The following is a 21,168-nucleotide window of genomic DNA, read 5'->3' as shown; positions in this document are numbered from 1 at the left end:
GCCCAGACAAATGTTTTCCTCAGCTTCGGCTCCCTTCTACACACATCCTGGAGCACTATAGAATCCCAAATCAAAGCACTTTAAAAGCTTCCTTACCCTTGGAAGCAGGGAGCTGGCTTCCCTCCTTCCTCCTTATCCTGGCTGCTTTGTAAGAAGCTGGCTCTTCTCCCTACATCCAATGGGAAGAGGGAGATTCCACTTTCTTTCTCCCTCCCTCCTCTGCCTTCCTGGGAGAGGGAATTGTTCTTGACAATGGAGGGAGAGCAGAGGATCATTTTTTATTGGAAACTTTTGTTTCAGTTGCAAACTGCTGGATGCCTGATTCTCCAAGAGCCACTGGGGTACCAGCTCCCTGCTTCTTTAGGTGTCTTTATGATGCTATTCTCTCCTTGTACTGTTTGCTGGATGGGTCAAAATAATAGAGCCTCAATACCCAGTATATTGGGCAGAGAAGGAACCGCACACACTGAGCCAACCAAATAAGATATATCAAATCTACCCTTGCCAATGATAAGTTTAGACTCTGCTGCATTAAAAGAGAATGACTTTGCTTATGCCAGGGCTGAATTTGGCTTATGAATGCAATCCTAGATGAAGTTGGGTCAATCTTGGGGGTTTGCTTGACCTATACATTTTCCTGGAAGAAGAGTGTATAAAAAGATTATACGTGTCTCAGATGTGCTCAGTGCTGCATCAAAACACAAAGGAACAAAAGCCAAGTTCAGCTGTGCAATCATTCTCAGGCCCCAAAAAGCTGGGGGTGGGGTGTGAGGATTGCTAGTAGGATTTGTCACTTTTGCTGAATGTTGCTTTAAAAGGAAGTGTCAGATACTATCCTGGACTGTCCAGATCTCTGCAAGATGAGCAGGCCAATCATAAATGGATAAAGTGTTTAGCACCTAGATAGGAATCTTGCCAGTGATCCGTGTCTCTAATGAAGTTGGGATCTGAAAACCACACCTTGGCGTGTGCAGAACAAAGAGCTGAACTGATCGTAAGTGATGGTGCTATCTGGAGAGAAGTACTAACTCTGTTTCTCTTTCCTGCCTGTTTTAATGGTGTCCCAAAATAAATCTGCATGCAACCAAATAACCCTTACAGGAATTATGTAGACTTAGCCTAATAATGGTAGGCAGGTCATGTGACTTGCATAATGACTCTGTGGCCTAATCTCTACCGACCCTCTGTCTCATACTTGCTTTTTCTGAGCTGCATCAGACAGTGGGCATTAACAAATGTCAATAGGAATCCATACAGGCTATAAGGACTGAGCGCTGCTTGGGACAGGGTGCAGTTGTATCTTCAATAATAAATCAGGCTCATTATTACACCAGGGGAGAGAGAGAAAATCCAAAGTGAAGGCATCTGCTGTGAGTTATGTCTCCGAGCTGCCTGGAACTCTCCATCTTCCTGAAGCACTTGCCTCCAGGAAGCTGTACAGCTTGCCAGCAGCCATTAATCCGACGCACTTCTGCCGGAAAGCTGATACTGGGCTGAGTCAAATATTTTTTGTCTCTGACAGGTTGATTTTTTTTTTTTACTTGCTGTAAGGGGTAAGAGTCCAGAAATGTCCAGAGCTGTACTGCAGAGTCTATGGGCATGTGCGTCAATGCAAACAAAAGCCAGCTTTTCACATGAGTGAGACTTGTGCCCTTGTAGTGGCAGCCAAAAAAGAGTAAATAGAAGAAGGATTTACAGCTTCTGAGAGCCACAGCTTGGTTACAGCAATGTGTGCACCTACAGAGACCCATTCATAGCCAGTACCTCCCCCCAACAAACACAGTAGTTTCTCTTCCTGCCAGCACTGAAATCCTGAAATAGAAGTCAATGGCAAAACTCCTGCACGGATAGGGCTCCAGCTCTCATGCAGATATTTTAGAACTGAGTGCTGTAAGTGTTTATTCCTATGAGCCATCTTAATTCATGAAACTAGTCCCATTTTGGGTGGACTGGAGTGGAGAAACTTAAATAGAAAATCTGCTAGAATAAAGATCTTGCCATCTTCACTTATATTGTGGTAGTAGTTATAGGGACTACTGCAGGATGATTGTGTTAGACTAGTCGTTTTCAACCTATGCTTTCTGGACTGCCGAGGGTCCACAGACTATGTCTAAGGAGTCTATGAAAGATGAATACGATCAATCAGAAGTATGTGAATACCCACACTTACCATTCAAAGGGGTCTGCACCTCCTTTCAAAATTTTCTAAGGGTCCACAGATGAAAAAAGGTTGGAAACTATTGTGCTTGACACTGTACAATACACACTGAAGATGTCCTTATAATGGTTCGGTGCCTATCGCAAGGGGGCCCTGATCCTGGTTGCAGTTTGTCAGAGCTACCAGAATGCAAATAATAGTGCAAGAATGATGGCTATTGTGAATATATAATACTTCGAATTGTTCTGATTTTTTCCCCTTAATCAACTGCTCTGCTGACAAGGAAACTTACAGAAATAGGCAACAAAATGCATGTGTATCAAGGAAGGACTATGTATGCTGAGTTGGTTCTATTGAGGTTTTGTATTTGTATCCCTGTGCCATCATCCCTGCTTTCTTTACAATTGCCTGGCTTGTCTACAGAAATCTCAGAACCGATGCTAGTGAGCGAGCCCTTTGGAGAACACGATTCCTGGCCCCAAACATGCCATTATGACACAGCCCTACATGGAGAGCAGTATGAAGCTACATCACTCCAGTATTAGTAGCAGTGCCCCGTAGCTTTTCACTATCCTTGTAAAAATGCAATCTACTGCTCAGTTGTCAGCATATGGGATTTCTGATTGCCTGCACAAGGCTACCACTGGAGGGTAGAGTCCCTTCCAGTTGTTTGTTTGGAGACACCCTGTTGATTTGGCATTTCAGCACAGAAAGGAGTGGGTTTCAGACACTGCTTTATTCTTCCATGGAGGATGACTTCTATTAATTGTTTCCAAAAGAAGATGTCCAGCAGCTGGGCTATTTCTGAGGCTTTGGCTCTCAGACTACTCTGCCTTTAATGCAGCTTGCTTTGAGGAGTGAGGATCAGTGAGTGGATGAATGAGTGAAATTATCATCTCAGAAATGGTGACTTGCAATGCCTCACGGCCAAAAGAGCTATATGCTGGATATTTACCAAAACATACCTTCTAAATAATGCATAGAAGTGACTCACACCCACAGATTTCTTTGCCATTTTCTTCCTCTTAGAATTACCTTGGACAGCATAATACCAAAGGTTCCTTGGAGCTTTGGCAGACCCAAGCACAATCACTATTTAAAGCTTTTTGGGTCCCTTCAGCTGCTTGCAAGTATGAATTTAAAGCAATTGTCACTTGACCTTTGTTGAAGATCAGAGACCATTTTCAGCTAAATAAATAACAGAATGGAAATGAAGATCAGGATGGAGGTGACTCAGAATCTTTGGGGAAGCATGAAACAGACCAGTGGTTGCATTTTGGTCCCTTAAACAATTTGGAAATAAGATGAGGCTGGTGCAGTGTGTAACACCACATACAGCCTGACTTGATTTTAAACACAAGGCCAACTCTTCCTATGCAGTACATGGGGAGCTTAAGGGCTTGTAAATGCTACCCCCAGAGCACCTAAAGGTCAGGCAGGGTGATGATGAGCACTGCTATACCTAAGTCCCATCCAATAAATCCTAGAGAGCTAACATATCCAGTGCACACCCTTCCTCAGCACTGACATGAGTGTCCAAAACCAAAGTCAAGATTATTAAGAATCCTGGGCCATTCTAGTCCCTCATTCTTTTGTTTCCCTTGAGTCCAAACTCTGTATTGAGACTGATTTTATCTGACACACCAGTTATGCAAATGTTTTGGCTCTCCCCAAAGCATTCAGATTATGGGCCTAATTCTCTCTCACCATGTACTTTGTGTAGTCACTTATGTTAGTGGGTTATGGGCGTGAAACAGTACCAGTCCTGTTCCCATAAGATACAGGGCAGTGGAGAATTGGGCCTAATAACTGCAAGAAGCTACTTGCAGGTAAACTTCAGATTGTTGCAGCTATAATGCAACAATAGTTCTGAGCAATCCTGCATCCCCCTGAATGTGCTGCAGTTTTTTTTTCCCGTTAGCTTCATAGTTCAGGGGTATATAGTGGGAGCTCACTGCCTAGCTAGTTAATGTTGGACAACCTAATGCTCTTACAATAACATGCACAGATATTACAGTGATAGGGATTTTATAAAAGGATAAGTAGGTGGATAAAGATATATATATATCTTTGTGTGTGTGTGTGTGTGTGTGTGTGATGCATATTTATATATTGTCGTATTATTTTGCACAGACCTGGATTGCAAATTATGTAAGGCAACAAAATTCCAACTTAGTCTGCTATAGAAAGATGTCTGTAAAATCAGCAAAAAGTAAAGACATGGAATTAGATCTAACCAAGAGATCTACTGATACATACCATCTGAGCAGAAACCCTGGGTGGTATTACACAAGAAGTAAATGGAAGCAGAGTTTGACGGGCCAAAATTATGCCTAATTGGCAGGTAGAATTAGGAGGGCATGGGCGATCCGTAAAGCACATCCTTTGAGAGTCCTTAAGAAAAGACCTTGGGATGGGGGTAGAGGGAGTCATGATGCCAGGGAAATGGGTAGAGTGAAAGGGGCATTTTTACCATCATGGCTTCACCCCCATAATTTTTGGGACCTCCAAAATCCATCATGAATCCATCATGATATTGTCAGACATTAATCTCTCTGACCCTGAAGGATGTCCTGACCAGACTGGGCCACAAATAAGTATCCAGTTAGTACCCCCATGTCCACCAGCTTATCTAAATCCTGAACCCACACCAGCAGTATGAGACTTGCATCTGTGCAGTCATCCTATACCTTATGTGTCTTTTTCCTTCCCAACCTTATTTCTTCTCAGTTGTTTCTCTTTCTGTTTGAAAAGGGCCTGGTTTAGCTGACCAAGACTATCTTTTTCACCATGCTTCTGCACACACGTGACATGAGAGGCGTTTCATTTACACACAGCCAATGTCTTAAACAGCCTGATGCTGATACAAATGTACCAGGTCTCTGAGTGGCTGATAAGATTGTGCTACACCAAGTTGCAGTGTCAAAATCTGAAGTTGTGTCTTCTATTTCTGCTGTTCCTTGTAGTGCCTTTTGATGAATTTGCCTCATTTTTATCTTCAAGGAAATAGGATTAGATTAACATCAACAGCAGCTCCACCTTACTACTACATTTTTTATTTTTTCTTAAAAGAAGTTACCACCATTTTTAATGCTACTACAATGGAAAGTATAGGGCTTCCTTCGCACAACTCTCCACAGCTACAGAAAAAGGAAATAGGAGATACAGTTGAAGCGGTATGTAATAGGCATTGTTGCCATGGGCCAAGGAGGCCAAGGTCCATGTTGTGAGACTGAACCAGGTTTGACTGTTCAGTGTGGCAGAGGGGCAGGATCTTTGGACTCTGTGGTCCCATTTATTCCATAAGTGCAGCTTTGACTGGTTCTAAAAGCACACTGTAAATATAAAATAACCCTGAAGCTTTTATAGATTCATAGATTCAGAACTGTTAGGGTTGGAAGGGACTTCAGTAGATCATCAAGTCCAACCCCCTGCATAGGCAGGAAAGAGTGCTGGGTTCAGATGACCCCAGCTAGATGCCCATCTAACTTTCTCTTGAAGACCTACTCATGGGTAATTCCACCATCTTCAGTGGGGTCTCTTGCCAGCATGACTGTTGCAAGAGCTGGCTTTGAATGACAGAATTTGATCTACAGAGACAAAATCCAGTGCAATCAAGTGGATTAGGGAATATGCACCAGAGGGAGAGGGGTTTCACTTGGACAGGTTAAATAACTGCTGGATTACAAGTCTTGCTACTTCAGATTCTAAATGGCTGGAAAGCCAGGGCCCTGTTCAGAAAACTAGCAAGTAGCTTGCTCCATTAAAATACAGGTAAATCTCTGTTTTTTTGCTTCATTTTAAATTGAAATCAGGGACACACTTGCTTCCCTCCTTTTTTAAAAAAATGTCCAGACTTGTATGAATTAGTAATTACCTTCTAGACACGGCAGCCTATAAGGGTGCCTGGGCCAAGAATCATCTCCAGAGTTGCTGAGCTGGTGAATTTTCCAAACTGCAGGTGTGTGCAGAATGTGGGAGAAAAGTGCCAGTGTCTGTCTGCGAGTGGTTAAATTTTGTCGTCAGCAGGATAAAGCAGCCACAGCCCTGTAGATCATAAATGCTGCAAATCCTGACACTTTGCTTTAAAATAACCATTGTGGCATGATCACTTAATTTCCAGTCCTTCTGTATTGCACACGGATGCTCAATGTCGTGGGAGCAAAGAAAACTTCCTAAAACCATACAGCCTGTGTTTTAAATAAAAACAAAACATCCACAGCTATATTAGCATCTCAGGATCAAGTCAGTGAGGCAGCAGATTTGCAGGGAAGATGGCTGGGTAGAGGCAGAGAAGCTTTTCTAAACTGAATTAGTTTTCTGAAATTATTTTATTCTCCAGGGTGTGTAGGTCTAAAAGCCATTACATCAGCTCCTTTTCCCTTTTCTCTGTCCTTACAATAATGTGTACGCCACTGTGAGGCTGTTGCAGGAAGTACCACATTGAGAAGCTAGGACTTTAAAATAGAGGCTGTGGACCTGAATTCAGTTGTTTGAATGTGATTTGAGACTCTTGAGGGACTTGTTATTTGATCTATGAAACCAGGATTCTGGCAGTGTTACCCATAGGCACTCCTAGTATGTTTCCAAGACCTATTTTTGACTGATAATTTAAACTGCAGTCTTCTCTAGGTAGCAGCTAGGATTTCCTGACTGTCCTGTTGAGAATTGTCTCGGTGCTTAAGAAATAATAGTTTCATAGTAGGTAGGGTCGGAAGGGTTCTAAGCAGATCATCAAGTCCGACTCCCTGCCATGGGCAGAAAAGGATGCTGGGGTCAAATGACCCCAGCTCGTTGGTTGTCTAGCCTCCTTTTGAAGACCTCCAGGGTAGGGGCAAGCACCACTTCCCTTGGAAGTTGGTTCCAGCTCCTAGCTGCCCTGACAGTGAAGTAGCACCTCCTGATGTCTAGCCTGAATCTACCCTCAGTCAATTTATGGCCGTTGTTCCTTGTTACTCCCGGTAGTGCTCGGGGGAACAGGGACTCTCCCATTGCCTGCTGGTCCCCCTTGGTGAGTTTATAGGAGGCCACCAGATCCCCTCTCAGCCTTCTCTTGTGGAGGCTGAACAGGTTCAGGTCCCGTAGCCTCTCCTCATAGGGCCTGCCCTGCTGCCCCCTGATCATGCGGGTGGCCCTCCTCTGGACCCTCTCAATGTTGTCCACATCCCTCCTGAAGTGCAGCATTCAGAACTGTGGGAAAAAAGCATGCTACTGAGCTCTGCAGCAGGAACACTGATGGTTACACTGTAGTTTGTGGTCCTTCCTTGAGCTTAATAGGTACATGAAACATATGTCCCTGCTTCATACCATGGTGGCATCTCTGCAAACCAGTTCCTGGTACCTCAGCGGCTGTGGGTATTTGCATTTGTGCTGGGTAATTGGAGATAGCTCTGAAAATAAATCAGCTAACTTGGAGTGCTGGACTTGGCTGAAGGGTTGTCGCCTGGAGGGCACACAGGAGCAGGCTGATGTTTCTGATGTCTGGTTTTCCTCTGTATTGTTTTCCTGTCTGCTACATGAATAAGTCATGCCAGATCTCAAGTTTAAAGCCTCTCAGAACAGCGTCTCCCTGCATTCGCTCCATCCTTCTATCCCACCTTCCATCTGCTCCAACACACTCCATCCATCCTTTCATTGTCTTTCCTTTGACCATGCTCCATGCTGATTGATTATCACTCCTCACTACTTTAATTCTCCTTTCTGCCTTCCACCCCTGCTCTTCCTCTCCACTAGCCACAAAACCTCTCTCAAGGTTTCAGTCTGCATGTGTGAAGGTAGGTGGGAAAGAGCATGGGGGCTCCCCCTATCTGAAGCAACTGATGAAGAGCCCATTTGAGTAGTGTACCAACATCACTTAGGGAAAAGTTAGGCTTAGATGATTTCTTAATAAGGAAGTTCCTTCCATAATCTCCCCATTGGTGACAGTAACACCTGTGAGCCAACTGCAGCTTACATGAAAAAGTAACAATATGCTTGTTGGTTATAATATGATTTAACAGTTGGGAACAAGAAAATCTGCTTCATATGAGCAGCCAGCTGCCAGGGATACCAAGGCATGCTTGCAGGCCTCCAGTGATCCAGGGATCTTAATTTGGGAACCATTGGGCTAGTATGTTAAAACAAGCGGCAATACATGCTACCTAAAATTCTGATTTTGTCTTAGAGTTGGGCATCCAAATCAGTATCTACCCCTGGACACTGAGCTGTATATTACCAATACCAACTACAAAGAGTAGCCCTGTAATCTCAGATAGAAGCCACTTTTCATTAAAAAAAAAAAATCAGTTTTCTAGGTGCAGCTAGAGGCTTCTTTGTGCTTGGTGCTGCATATACAGGTATAGTAAAATGGCCCATGCTCCAGAGTTTTTCAAGTCTCAAAAGTGAATTAAAACTAGGATTAAGGGGGAGGAGGAGTGCTAACCCTTAAAATCTAGCATCTGTAAGAGAGCATCGTGAAAGATTTTCATATGTAAAAGCTTTGGGGGAAGCTAAGTTTTTACAGAAGTAGAAAAAAGAAAAGTAGAAAACCAGGAGCAGCATGGTTTCACAGTGATTTCCCAAGGAGAAATGCCACACCCACTTTGGTATCATAGTACCCAGAAATGAAACTGTTAGAGCATCACTTGCTAAAGTATGACTCTGTCACTCCTTTTCTTACCAAAAGATGTGATGTTTAAGTGGCTGGAGTTACCAGCGTTGAGGGACCCATATACAGGATCCAGGCTGAGCACAGTTAATTGTATTTATTTGTTTCTTTAACAAACCCACTGGGCCTGTTTTGCCATGGTTGGAAAAATCTGCTTAAAAAGACCACTCAGCATTATCTGGGAATGGAAACTGCCAGTCCTGTCGCTGGGCACCACTGTTCCCAGGATACCTCACTAGCAATATCATCTCATCAGAGAGGCACTTCTTGCTTTATGGAGACTTTAATCAGCTGGAAAAGTGAAAGCAGCTGATCCAAGGCAGATTTGACCCAGGCATTTTCCACACACAGTTGCTTTCTTAAGTGGCTCACCCTGACAGGTGTTAAGAATCACTGCAGGAAAGCTATGACCTTGCTATACAATGGACTTTGACTGTAATCAACCCAGGTCTGCATAGCTGGCAAATAAATTAACTCACAGCAGTGACAATAATAAACCTTAGTTAGGGCTGGGTCAGCACTAACTGGGTGCATCTACGTGACATGCTTAATGCCCATTGGATTAATTTTACTGCATGTTAGCATGGCTGGCAAAAACCATGCTAATGCATAGTAGATTAGTCCAATGGGCATTAAATATCACACAAGAAGCATTCATCTGCACTAATGTGCAATAGCTTTATTTCAATGGGCATTAAACATTACTTAAAGTATTTGACTGTGCTAATGTTCAGTAGCAGTGATGATGGAGTATTAAGTAGTACCTGTAATTATGGGGCATTAATGAAAGTGTAGGTGCATCCACTGAGATGCAAATCTATTAACAGCTTGCCAGTTCTTCTCCTTTTTTGAGCTTCCCCACCCGTAACTGTAGTCCTGACTGCAGAGAAGGTGGCCTCCTCTGTCTGCTGCCTGATCCAAACAGACTTATGGTATGAGATGCAGTTAATACAGTGGGTGACAGACCCTCACGACTAGTGCTGTCTTCTCACAAATCAAGAAATCTCATCAGACCTAAAGGCCTGGATTGTAATGCCCTAGGGATGATGGGCACATCTCTCTTCCTGGAGAGCACACAACAACTGCAGAGACTTCCTTAGCCTGATAAAGGGTTTTTAAACCTGAAAGCTTGCTATAAACATTTTTTCCAGCTATTTAAGTTGGTCTAATAAAAGATATCATATTCACCCAAAGAACTTTGTCTGCCTATAAAGCAACATGTCATATGGGTTTCTAGAGGATCCACATCTGAAGCAAAATACACCTTGGCATAGGTGACGTGATGTCCTTTGGTGGTGACATAGCACACTGATACAATTTTGGACTGTACCTCCACTGCTACTTAGTATGCCCAACATATATCCACCATGTCAAACAAGCCAAATATCTCTGGTAGAGGGCATCTCTGTTGCTGCCTGGTGAACTGAGCTTGTGTTGTGAACAGACCACAATTATTAGGAAATATAGCACATTAATTTGGTGGGGTGAAGTCTCAGACACCAAGGACGTGCAGCAGAAAGCAACTACAGTGCTAGCAACCACACTAGGATATCCATATTTGATCTGTCTAGCACAGTATCTCCTATTGTTATTGAACAGATCGGGTATGATTTTTGCCACATGCCATCCTCCCCATCACTCTCAGTGTTACGAAATATCCAATTGCATCCTTTGGCATGCCTGCTGACTACTATGTGGACCAGATCCAATGAAATGCACTACCTAGTGATAACTATACTGGAAAGTAAAGCTGGTTGTAAGATGTCAAGGCAACATTTCACCTGTATTCTGAATTTTGACAAAAAAACTTAAATGAAATATTTGCAAAAATGTCACTTTTTTTGCAAACAGATTAATTGTGTATCCACTGATATTTTCAACATGACTAGCACATAGCAGAGTTAGGATCATTAAAATAATCATGGTTATGAACATAGGGTAAAATTAATCCTTTATGTAATTAAACTTGTGATGGTTGTGAATTTGCTCCATTTTGCCAAAGACCAGGTAGAGTGCCCCTTCTGTTCAGCACAGTTGCAGTGTATTCCAGTTAAGCGCATAGCTTTGGGACTGCAAAAAAACTGTACTTCCTTGGGGGATGCTCCTAGTGGAACTTAATGTAAGCAATACTCATTAAGGGCTCAGAGCTCTCCCTGCTATATTAGTAGCTCCAAAATATACTATTGCCTGATATTTTTTCAGGGTTTGAAATAATCCGTTTCAGAGCTGCTATTATAAACCTTCAAAATGAGAGGAGAGGGTAACCCTGAAAGTGACTAACTTACATCATTTTAAAAGGCATTTAATACTAGGTGCTTCCCCTTTACTACTCCTTGCACCAGTTATACTGTTAAAAAGAGTACAGGCACATTACAAGGTAGTAGCATAACTAGAACTGGATAAGTGGGGCACCAGCTCTGGGCACCAACTTAGAGGGGGCACCAGAATTGCCTCATCTCTGTGGAGTCCATGCCCCAGCAGCAAAAAGCCCAATGGTGTTGTGCTTGCAACAATAGCTGGTGCATGGACACAGTGAGTGTGTCTACACGTGCGCTTTAATGTGCATTAGCCTATTTTAATGGGCATTAAAGCATCACTAAAAAACTGTGGGCACTTTTACATATGTTCTGGAGGTGGGGGGGAGGGTCAGTGCTTTAATTAAAGTGGCTCTGAGAGCCATTCTAATTAAAGCGCTGCCATGCCTTGTGTATCAGCGTTCCATGCTTAAAAATGACACCCCCACTGCAAAATGTGCATAATTGCTGGAGCAATTGCCATGCTCCAGCAGATTCAATTAATCGAGTCTGCTCCAAAGCGCTGAAATTCCAGTGCATCAGAGCAGCCTCAGTGCTCGTGTATAGGTGCCCTATGCTATTTAGTTAATGTGCATTAAGATAGGCTAATGCACATTAAGCATCACTAAAAAACCTTGGGGCACTTATACACATACATTTGTCTGCTCCGCATGCAAGGTGATGTGCCACGGCGCTGCATCACATGCATTTGTATAAATGGCAAAATGCACATCAGCAGTGAGAAAATGGCGGCAGTGTGCTTTTGAACTAAAACACCTGCTGACTGACCATGCTGTGGTGGCAGCAGCAGCAGCTGGGCCTGGTTTGCATCCCCAGCCTAGGTAAGACTTATGCTCTGCCCTCCTCCATTTCTGCTGTCCTACAGGATTTGCCCAGAACAAAAAACCCTGCTTGTCCCACCTCTGCTATAAGGTACCCAGTCAGAATGAAATGCATGCTGTATTTAAGCAATGAATGCCTGTAAACAATATGCAGATAACTAACGTTTGCTAATGCTGATGTAAGCAAGAAGCAGAAATTGGGACATGCCTTGTGCTATGCAGTTAAGCAAATGTTACCTTTATCCAGTATGTGCATATGTGGAGTACACTATACTCGGTGGGTATTCAGAATAAACCCTAGTCAGCAGGGGTGTTTTTCATTCTAAAAGCGACTGCTAATTCCCTAGCTCCCTCTTCAGGCTTCAGAACCTTGTCACTGGAAGAATCATTCACATTTATATTGGTGGTTATTAATTGAAATTATTATTGTAGTCATATTATTTTACATATATGTCTCTTCAGGCAAGAGAAAAAGAAAGATGGGGGGGAAACAGACAAGTTTCTTTTTTTGTAAAAAGACACTTCCTTTCTCTTCATTTGTCTCTCATTTTTCCTACAGAATGTTAATTTATACAAGAATAAAGCACTGACAACAGGTCTTACTCTCAAGCAGGTCCTCTTGGGAAGCCCGCATCAGCTATAGAACAGATGTTAATAACTAAAATGCAGTTTCAGCCTAGTAAGCATCATTGGTTTAAAACCACTGATCCTTGGAGCACATTTGTCTTAATATTTCGAGGAAGAAATTACAAATGAAGACAATTTCTGCTGCTGAGCTAGTATCACCAATGGCTAGAAATAATATAACATCTAGGGCTCAAAATAACTCCAGTACATAGGACTTTGAAGATGCAACTCCACACAGACTGCTCTCTGATGTTACTTAACCAGCACTACAGGTGCTGTGGTTACAGGTGAAAATAAAAGACAAGGTCTGTGCTAATATTAGACCAAAGACAAAGTGACACAATAGCTGATGTAGGTGAGTTTGGACAGCACAAGGGTAAATCAAAGGAGGAAGATAGTACAGTCAAAATAATGCTATTTATCAATATTATTTAGACCGCATGTTCACTGGAGCAAGGAGTATGGCTTATGTGTATTTGCAAAGAGATGTAAATGAAGGACGCTGCATAAATGTTTCATAGTGACAATAATTAATGGGAGTGAAAAGGAAAAGCTAGGTGCACCAGGGACTTCAAGCTGCACTTAATCTGGTATTTTTACACGCGGGAAATTTTCTGAATCAACGTGTGTGTGAAGCTGAGCAAACAGGTTAAACATCACATATTAGGAAGAAAACTTGCACAGAATCTTTAAGTGTATAATTCATCTTCTGTTAAATCGGGCTGTGGAAGGGGGGAGGGGGTTGTTGTCATTGGCTAAGATTAATAATAGAACTAGAGAGCTGAATTCTCATCAGGGACACGCAGAGCTGGCATTTAGTCTAGTTTCCCTCCTAAGCAAGACTGTACTTCTCAGCCTCCTGGCAAATGGAAGCCAGCTAACTTGGCAAACTGGAATGTAGTAAAAAGAGAGGGTAAAAGAGCTTGTTACTGAATAAATGTATTGTGGCTGGGGTGGGAGCCTGCTTTTGTGGTACTATAAACAAACAGAAGGAAATCAGCCTGTCTGCTTCCTTGCTCAGGTAGTCTAGGCAATCTGCTCCTTTGTTTGTGCTGCCCTCTCATTTCAAAGCTTCAGAGAATTCAACAAAGCTTGCTCATTATGCAGAGTGATGAGAATGTTATTAGGAGCTGCATTTATTGTATGGCTAATCTGTACTGGCAACAGCCAGAAACACCCTCTTGCTGTCCTGTGAGATTTGCTGATTTGTAACAAGTACAGTGGGGCAGATTTGCTGTCCTTTTCAGAGCTATATATCAGGAGTAACTCAGCTATCTTTAAATGGAGTGGGTCCAGTTGTATATTGGCGTCATTGAGGTCAGAATTTAGTCTGAGTGTCCTGGCTTTCTGTTTGCCATATTGTGTCAAAGAGGGAATACTTTGCAAGTGCTATTTACAGATGCTTCTCAGCCACATAAAAAACCTATACTTTACAATATGACAGGGCTTCTTTGTGTGTGTGTGTGTGCGTGCGCGCGTAATAGTGCAGCAACTGGAAATACGCAAACAGGATCATTTTAATTCTGCCTGGCAATCAGTACCACAGAGCATTGGGGTCAGAGAGTGTCTAAAAGCTAATACAAAGAAAAGAGGGGAAGGGAGCACGCACAGTTTTACCACGTTGCCCTTCAGTAGCAGGGCAAGGTAATTACAGAAGGGTGAGATAATTCTGTGTCGCTGTAAGGTCTTCTGTCTAGTTCTAAGTTCTTTCTTGCTGTCAAACTAATGTCATGGCAGTTCAGAACTTTTAATAAGAATTTGCTCTTATTCTTGCCTGGTGCAGAGGTGTCTACTGTAAAATAAATGAGACGGTCTGTCCATCTGTTCTTAAAGTGCACATCTTGCAGATTTGAATATGGCACCAATCAAGTCATTCTACGTGCACTAAAAATGAGGAGTCCATCCCCAGCTCCTCACCTGTGATCTTTATGGATTGCAGTGTCTTCTTAGGTAGGCCACACTTGGTTCCCACAAGTTAAGCATGGTTTCTGTCAGGTCTATCTTGGTTAAAGAAAGGTGAAGGTGTCTTAGAGATGGATTTAGAGTAGCCCTGGATCAGTTTTGTGGGAGTTCTCTAGTACAGTGCCTTTTTTCAGAGGTTCATGTGGTCTAGTCGAGTTATTAGGGAGCCTTGTCTCTGGTGATGGGAGGTGGCTTTGATTAAACCAGTAGAATATATATCCTGTTCAATTCCATATGCTTGTGATCTTTAAAAGCCATTAAAGGTGTTGAGTGATGTAGCTAGGCTATGTTGGTAGGTATCTGTGTGTAGAGGATGCTCCAAAATCCATTAATTATTCTTGTTTAGGACACCTGGTGTCTCTAGCATTCAGCTGTTGTCCATGCTTCTTTCACCCCATTCTTCTGTGCCAATATAAAAATGATAGACCTAACCCACAACTGGTATAAATTGATGTTTCTCTATTGATTTCAGTGGAGCTGTGCTGACTTATATTGGCTGAGGATCCTCTATCTACAGCCTTTCCATAGGAAAAATTATAATTCTCCTGGAGAACATAATGAGCTGAGGTCATTAGTTGCACAGAGATTCTGAAAGGACTGGCAGCGCATATATTACCTCACATAAGGCTTGTAACTTCCAGCAGCAAAGTGCTACTTCAGTGACATAGAACTGAACTTTAATCAGTGGACCCATAATTAATCTTTTAATCTTGAGAGTTAATTCACCTTCAGAGATGACAGTAAAAACAAAGTTTTCATCAATATCAGCCACTGCAGAGGTTTAGAGAAAGTCTTGCTACTAAAAAGGTGATAAGATAATCTTATTTTTCCTCCTAATGGGCTAATGAACCAGAGATTTATACCTAAGACTCCACCTGGAACCCTGCAAACTAATCTGTCATAACTTTGGGAGGTATTGTCAAAAACTCCTTGTACCATCTATTAAAATAGAAAATGTATGCAGAATCTCAGTCATTTTCTAGACAGAATGATCCTTTTTGAAAGACTATACAAATCTGATCTCTTGTCTGTCTTGTTAAGGAGGAAATGTATCATCAGGTCCAGTCTGTACTTAAATAAGTCAACTTTCTATTGCCTTTTGTTCTCCTCTTCAGTCACATTGCCTAATGCTCAGTCAACAGCAAAACTGTCTGACTTCACTGGAAGCAGGTTTGGACCCTAAGACTATTGTGTTGGCAGATAATACTAAAATATGCAATCCATGGATGGGGGCCTTTGTGTGTTGGGTTTTTTTTCTCTGTAGGAAACCTGCATTTCAGTTAGTCATGTGTCTGCAACAAAACTGTATCCCAACAGCCTGGGGTTAGAACCCAGCTCCACATATGATGTTTGCAGAGATGTTGAAAGTGGGGTACATAGCCTGTTGCTTCTTCTTGTGGGCTTCGCTCCCTGATAGGCCTGTGCGAAGCTGCTGGTATTCGCTTTGGATGTGGATTCAGTCAATTTGGGGGACAGTGATTTGATTCAGTGATTTGAATCACTGTCCCAAATCAATTCAGCTGAATCTGATTCATAGATTTGGCTACTGCCGAATCTCTGAATCTCTGAACCACCCAGGCCAGGCCCATCCCCCACCCACTCTCAATGGCTGCCCCACCCACCCCAGCTCCCGGCTCTTTGAAAACAAAAAAAGCCCTGACTCACCAGATCCTGCCCAGCCGGGGGTGATCCCTGCTGCTCCCACTGTCCCATACCACATGGGGGGCTCTGCCATGAGCCCCCTGACCCCTGCCCGTTCTCCCAGTCCCCCCTATGGCTGCCCCGCCCACCACGGTTCCGGCCCTTTAAGAAAAAAAAAGAGAGAGAAAACCCCTTGACTCACCATTCCTGCCAGGCTGGGAGCAATCCCTGCTGCCCCCCACTGCCCCATGCCATGTGGGGGGCTCTGCATGAGCCCCTGAAGCCCTGAGGCTGCTGCAGGAGTGGTGAGTCCCAGGGGTTTTCTTGAGTTCTTTTTCTTAAAGGGCTGGAGCTGGGGTGGGCAGGGCAGCCATGGGGGGGCTGGGGGTTGGGGGGCTCATGGCAGAACCCCCCACATAGCGTGGGGCAGTGGGGGGCAGCGGGGATCACCCCCCCACCTGGCAGCACCCAGTGAGTGGGGGCTTTTTTTTAAAGAGCTGGGAACTGGGGTGGGTGGGGCAGCCGTTGGGAGCGCTGGGGAAGCGGGCAGGGTTGGGGTGGCTGGGGGAGCAGGCAGAGAATGGGCCCAGGCAGGGGTCCCCCCATGGTCCGTCGTCCTCTTACCAACTCTGAGTCAAGCTGCAGCTCCCTGCTGCAGCCACCGGGAACTGCCCGAATCATCGAAGCTCTCCAAATCTTTTCCAAAGATTCGGGGAGCTTCAAACCGATTCAGACCTTTAATTGGTCCCTTGATTTGATTAGGATTCGGAGATTTGGCCACCAAATCAGGCCAAATCTCCTCCAAATTGAATCACCACCGGAAGCTTCGCACAGCCCTACTCCCTGTGGAGCTTCTCAGCCAGTCTTCCCAAATACAGCAGAGGCTTTAAGCAGCAAACAAGCAAACAAAAGAAAAAAATCCTTCTGTCCTGTCCTGGGCACTAGCCCTTTGGCTTTGGCCCCCAGCACTGTAGACTAGCCCATTCTTGTAGCTCACAGCTTGCTTTTTTCTCCTCTGGGACCTTTTTACAGCTCCTGGCAAGATACTCTCTGCCTATCCAGATGCTCAGCAGAGGAGCATTTTGCATGTGAATCTATAGTGGGAGCATTCCGAGAATGGTGATTTCAGTTGCAGTAGCTGGATCAGACCTCATTATAACATCATGTTGAACCAGCTAGCTCAGGTGGGCAGGCCATAGGACTGGGCGCCAGTCCCAAGAGTGGATTAAGCACCTCAAGCAGCTGTACTGCAAAGCTGTGGATGCTAGCCTGAGGTCCAGTAATATTAAGATCAAAAAGCAGGCACAAGACACGTGCCAGTGTACCAAGAACTGAACCTGCTACCTCCTTTGACCACGCTTCCATAATTGGACTTGGTCTATGGAAAGAAAGGAGGAGACAAGATTCTCAAAGAGAGATACACAGATCTCACCTTGTTCAGCTTACACCAACTTATACTTAACCAGAAACAGCCTGCTGAACTAACCGTTCCTCTGGATATGCTGAAAGAACATTCAGAGGACCTGCTTGGTGGTAAATCTGTCGATGTGTCCCATGCAGAGATGGAAGCAGAAGAGCCAGAGGGATCAGCCTGATACATCCTGCTCGCTATGTTGGTTATTTGTTTCTGAGAAGTTTTGGCATAAAGGGAAAAGAGTTTTTTGATGGTGATCAGTGCAACCACTGTTTAGGAATATCTGAGCTCTGACCAGCTATGGATAAGGCCACAAATCATATGAGATATGGAGAGCCAGGGAACCCACCCGGAGCCTGAGCACATAGATATTGCCACAGAGGGGGAACCAAGAGAGCATCTAGATGTGGTGCTCATAGAGATGCTCAGGAGGATCTAAGAATTTAAGAGGATGCATTACAGATGTGGGAGGAGGAAAAGTGGAGACTTTGATGGCCGCAGGAGGAGAGGAGTGCGGCTCGTTGTCTGCACAGGACCATATATAATGCATTAGTAACAGAGGTGGAAAGGGAAAGGAAATCAAATAGGGTGCCACAGACAGCGGGTTCATTATAGGCAGTCTCTGTGATTGGCTTGTATGTCAAAAACAGTTGACAATCCCTAGCTGAATAGCCATTGTGTTGGGCTGGTTATGGCATTCCAGGTTTTGTAGCCAGTGGCATGCACTGCTGTGACATGACTAGCATCCTATCTGTCTTTGATTTCCCCATCCTCAATGGCCAAGATGGATTGTCTTTAGATGGACTTCAACAAGAGTTTGATGAGGTTTTGAATTTATGCCTTTGGAGCCATAGCAGGACAGCTTACCCACTCTGCCATCATGCCCTGACCTCTAAGATACTTGATAATTAAATACATTTCTATTTTTGTGTTCAGCACTTGTCATCCACTTAGAAGGAATCTAACAGCTACAGTTAAGCCAAAGGTTTTACTGGAAACACAAAGCAATCTATACAATTTACGTATATGTAATTCACTACTCTGAAGTAACAATTGCAGCAATTTACAGTTAAATTGATATTGGATGATGATAATAGCCTTCAGCCAATGCAGTCCATAAACTAAATCAGATGCATATGACCCATAAAAATTAGAGCAGTCTCCTCATCTGAGTTTAAAAAATGTACAGCAAATAGTTTAAAAAATCAGTGTGGCCTGTCCCACAGGAAGCATGATCCAGAAAGTAGCACATGTTTGAAATTAGCTATCTTTTAATGTGACTATTTGTGGGAAAAATATAAGCACATATGGCATCCCCTAAAATTGCACTGGGATTGCTGATGGCTGTGTTTTTAGTGAAAGTATCAGTGCCCAGGGACTCCTTTACCTGAAAATACTAGACCATAACTTTGCAGCAGTCTGGAGCAGCATGGAGCATATAACAGCCCATGATCATTTTGCATCCAAATGGGTTTTAAGCAGGGCCACTTGTCTTTAGTCTTCCAAAACTGCATTCCCTTACTGTCCTGAAACTCCTAAGCGTGTAACTGAATTTTCCGAGGGATGCCTATGTGGTCTGGATAAGGCTTCATAAGCCATGGGAGGAAAGTGTAGGTGGGGTCGTGTCCTCTGCATTCAGTGCCTTGCCATGTTTCAGAAAGTCTCTGAAGTCTCTCCAACATCTCCCAGAGCACTCAAGAACAGCTAATGTAATAGATCTATGAGTGAAGTTGATACTGCTGATAGTAATGGCATTAGGATGGAATAAGATCTCTCCTAATGCTGAGAGCCTAGGTGCGAAGCACTATGCCAGTGCTTCCCACACTGGTGATGATGAATCTGCCTCTGTAGTCCACCAAGCCCTGCAGAACCAGGAACACCTTCCAATTTACTGGCTCCTTAAGAAGAGCAGACTATGAGCACAGGCATGCTATTAGTTGCCCCAGCCCAGTTGGACAACCCCATTCTCTGAAAGCCAGGCATCATTTCAGACACATTGTGTATTCGCACAACCTACAGATAAACCACTTTTATACTGGCACAGCAAAATGCAACCGACCTGAGAGTTGACTTGCTGACATTAATGGTGAACCAATCATTTGTAACAGTCTGGAGTGGCTTCCACATAGCAGTAACAACACACATCTGCACCAGTCTGGGAGTTCTCAAAGACGGTTCTAGCACAAGATGCTTGGGGCCAAGCTTCTCACACAGCTCCATGAAAGTCTGCATAAGTTCTGAGGCCACTGCTAGTCATCACAGGTCTGTATAATCATGTGATCCCCCCATGATGTAATCATTCTTCTGCTCCAAAAACTGATGTACACATGGGGACTGGGCAGTGACTGCAGCATTCATGATCATGTCAGCCCAATCTGCAATGAATGCACCATCTTTGTCCTCTGCATTTGGTGCCTTTCCATGTTTCAGAAAGTATCCAAAGCCTCTCCAACATCTCCCAAAAGACTCAAGACCATCTAATGTAATAGAACTATGGTTTGACCCCCTGGTACACTTACAAGTACACACCTAGAAGTGAAGAATGTGGAAAGCTGGAACTGTCTCATGCAATGGGTGTCTAAGATAACTTCTGCCCTTGGGATGTGAAGGAAAGACAGATTTTTCCACAATGCATTGTGATTTTTAAAAAGGCCCTACTCTGTGTGGTGCTAGGAAGCTGGAATACATGTCTATGCATCCATGTGCCAGACACATAGAAGGAGTGACAGTGTGGATATAAATGCCCATGGTCTACTCTAGAACATGTAAAACACCACTACATGGATAATCAAAGGAAGAGCTCAATACCTGGCTTGTAGGGCTGTGCAAAACAGCACCATTTCATTTCAACTTCCATTTCGCCATTTCAACGAGACAGTGTTTTGTTTCAAGTTTAGTTTCATTTCAAAACTGCTATTCAGTTCGTTTCATCAAAACTGTTTCGCTGTTTTGATGCTGTTTCAACATTTCACCCATAGGTTATAATGGAGAATCACAAAACTGCCTATAACTTTGTCATTTCTTGCCTGATTCAAATTAAACCAGAAGGGAGGGTAGCCCTTTCTGAGGCCACAAAGTCTATAAAGTTTCAAGGAGATAGGTTTAGGGGTTTCTGGGAAACTGCACCTCAAAGTCTTGAAAGCAAAACTCATGTCACTTGTAAGTGTGAAGGCACAGTGGGGTGAAAACAGCAGGAAGGGTAGCCCCTGCTGAGGCCATGAAGCCTGCCAGGCTTCAAGGAGATAGGTGCAGGGGTTTCTGGGAAACTGCGCCTCAAGCTGCTGACAAGCAAAACTCGTAACGTGACTCTGTGTGTGTGTGTGTGTGTGTGTGTGTGTGTGTGTTTGTTAAGGTGCAGCTGTTTTCCTGTCCCTCCCCCAGAGCACTGGGATTGGAAGGGACCTCAGGGAAGGATCACACTCACTGGCCAGCTACACATGTCAATGTAAGAGCAGTCCTTCCCTCTTCTTCCTCCTTCCTCACCTTACTCTGTTTCCCTGCCAGCAAGCCCAGCTTTGAAACTCAAAACGTTCAAAACTTTTGAAACACTTCAACTGTCCTCATTTCATTTTGAGGCTGTTTTG

General features: G+C 43.7%; 1 long non-coding RNA gene across 1 annotated transcript in view; it reads left to right on the top strand.

The window, feature by feature from the left end:
- LOC109283254 (uncharacterized) overlaps window positions 1-21,168 on the top strand; it is a 106,755-nt gene that overhangs the window by 10,464 nt on the left and 75,123 nt on the right. The window lies entirely within an intron of this gene.

The sequence above is a fragment of the Alligator mississippiensis genome, chromosome 8, assembly GCF_030867095.1.
Source record: "Alligator mississippiensis isolate rAllMis1 chromosome 8, rAllMis1, whole genome shotgun sequence".
In the NCBI taxonomy this organism is placed as follows: domain Eukaryota; kingdom Metazoa; phylum Chordata; order Crocodylia; family Alligatoridae; genus Alligator; species Alligator mississippiensis.
Note: the sequence above shows the minus strand (reverse complement) of the source record. Positions and strands in the feature narration are given on the sequence as shown.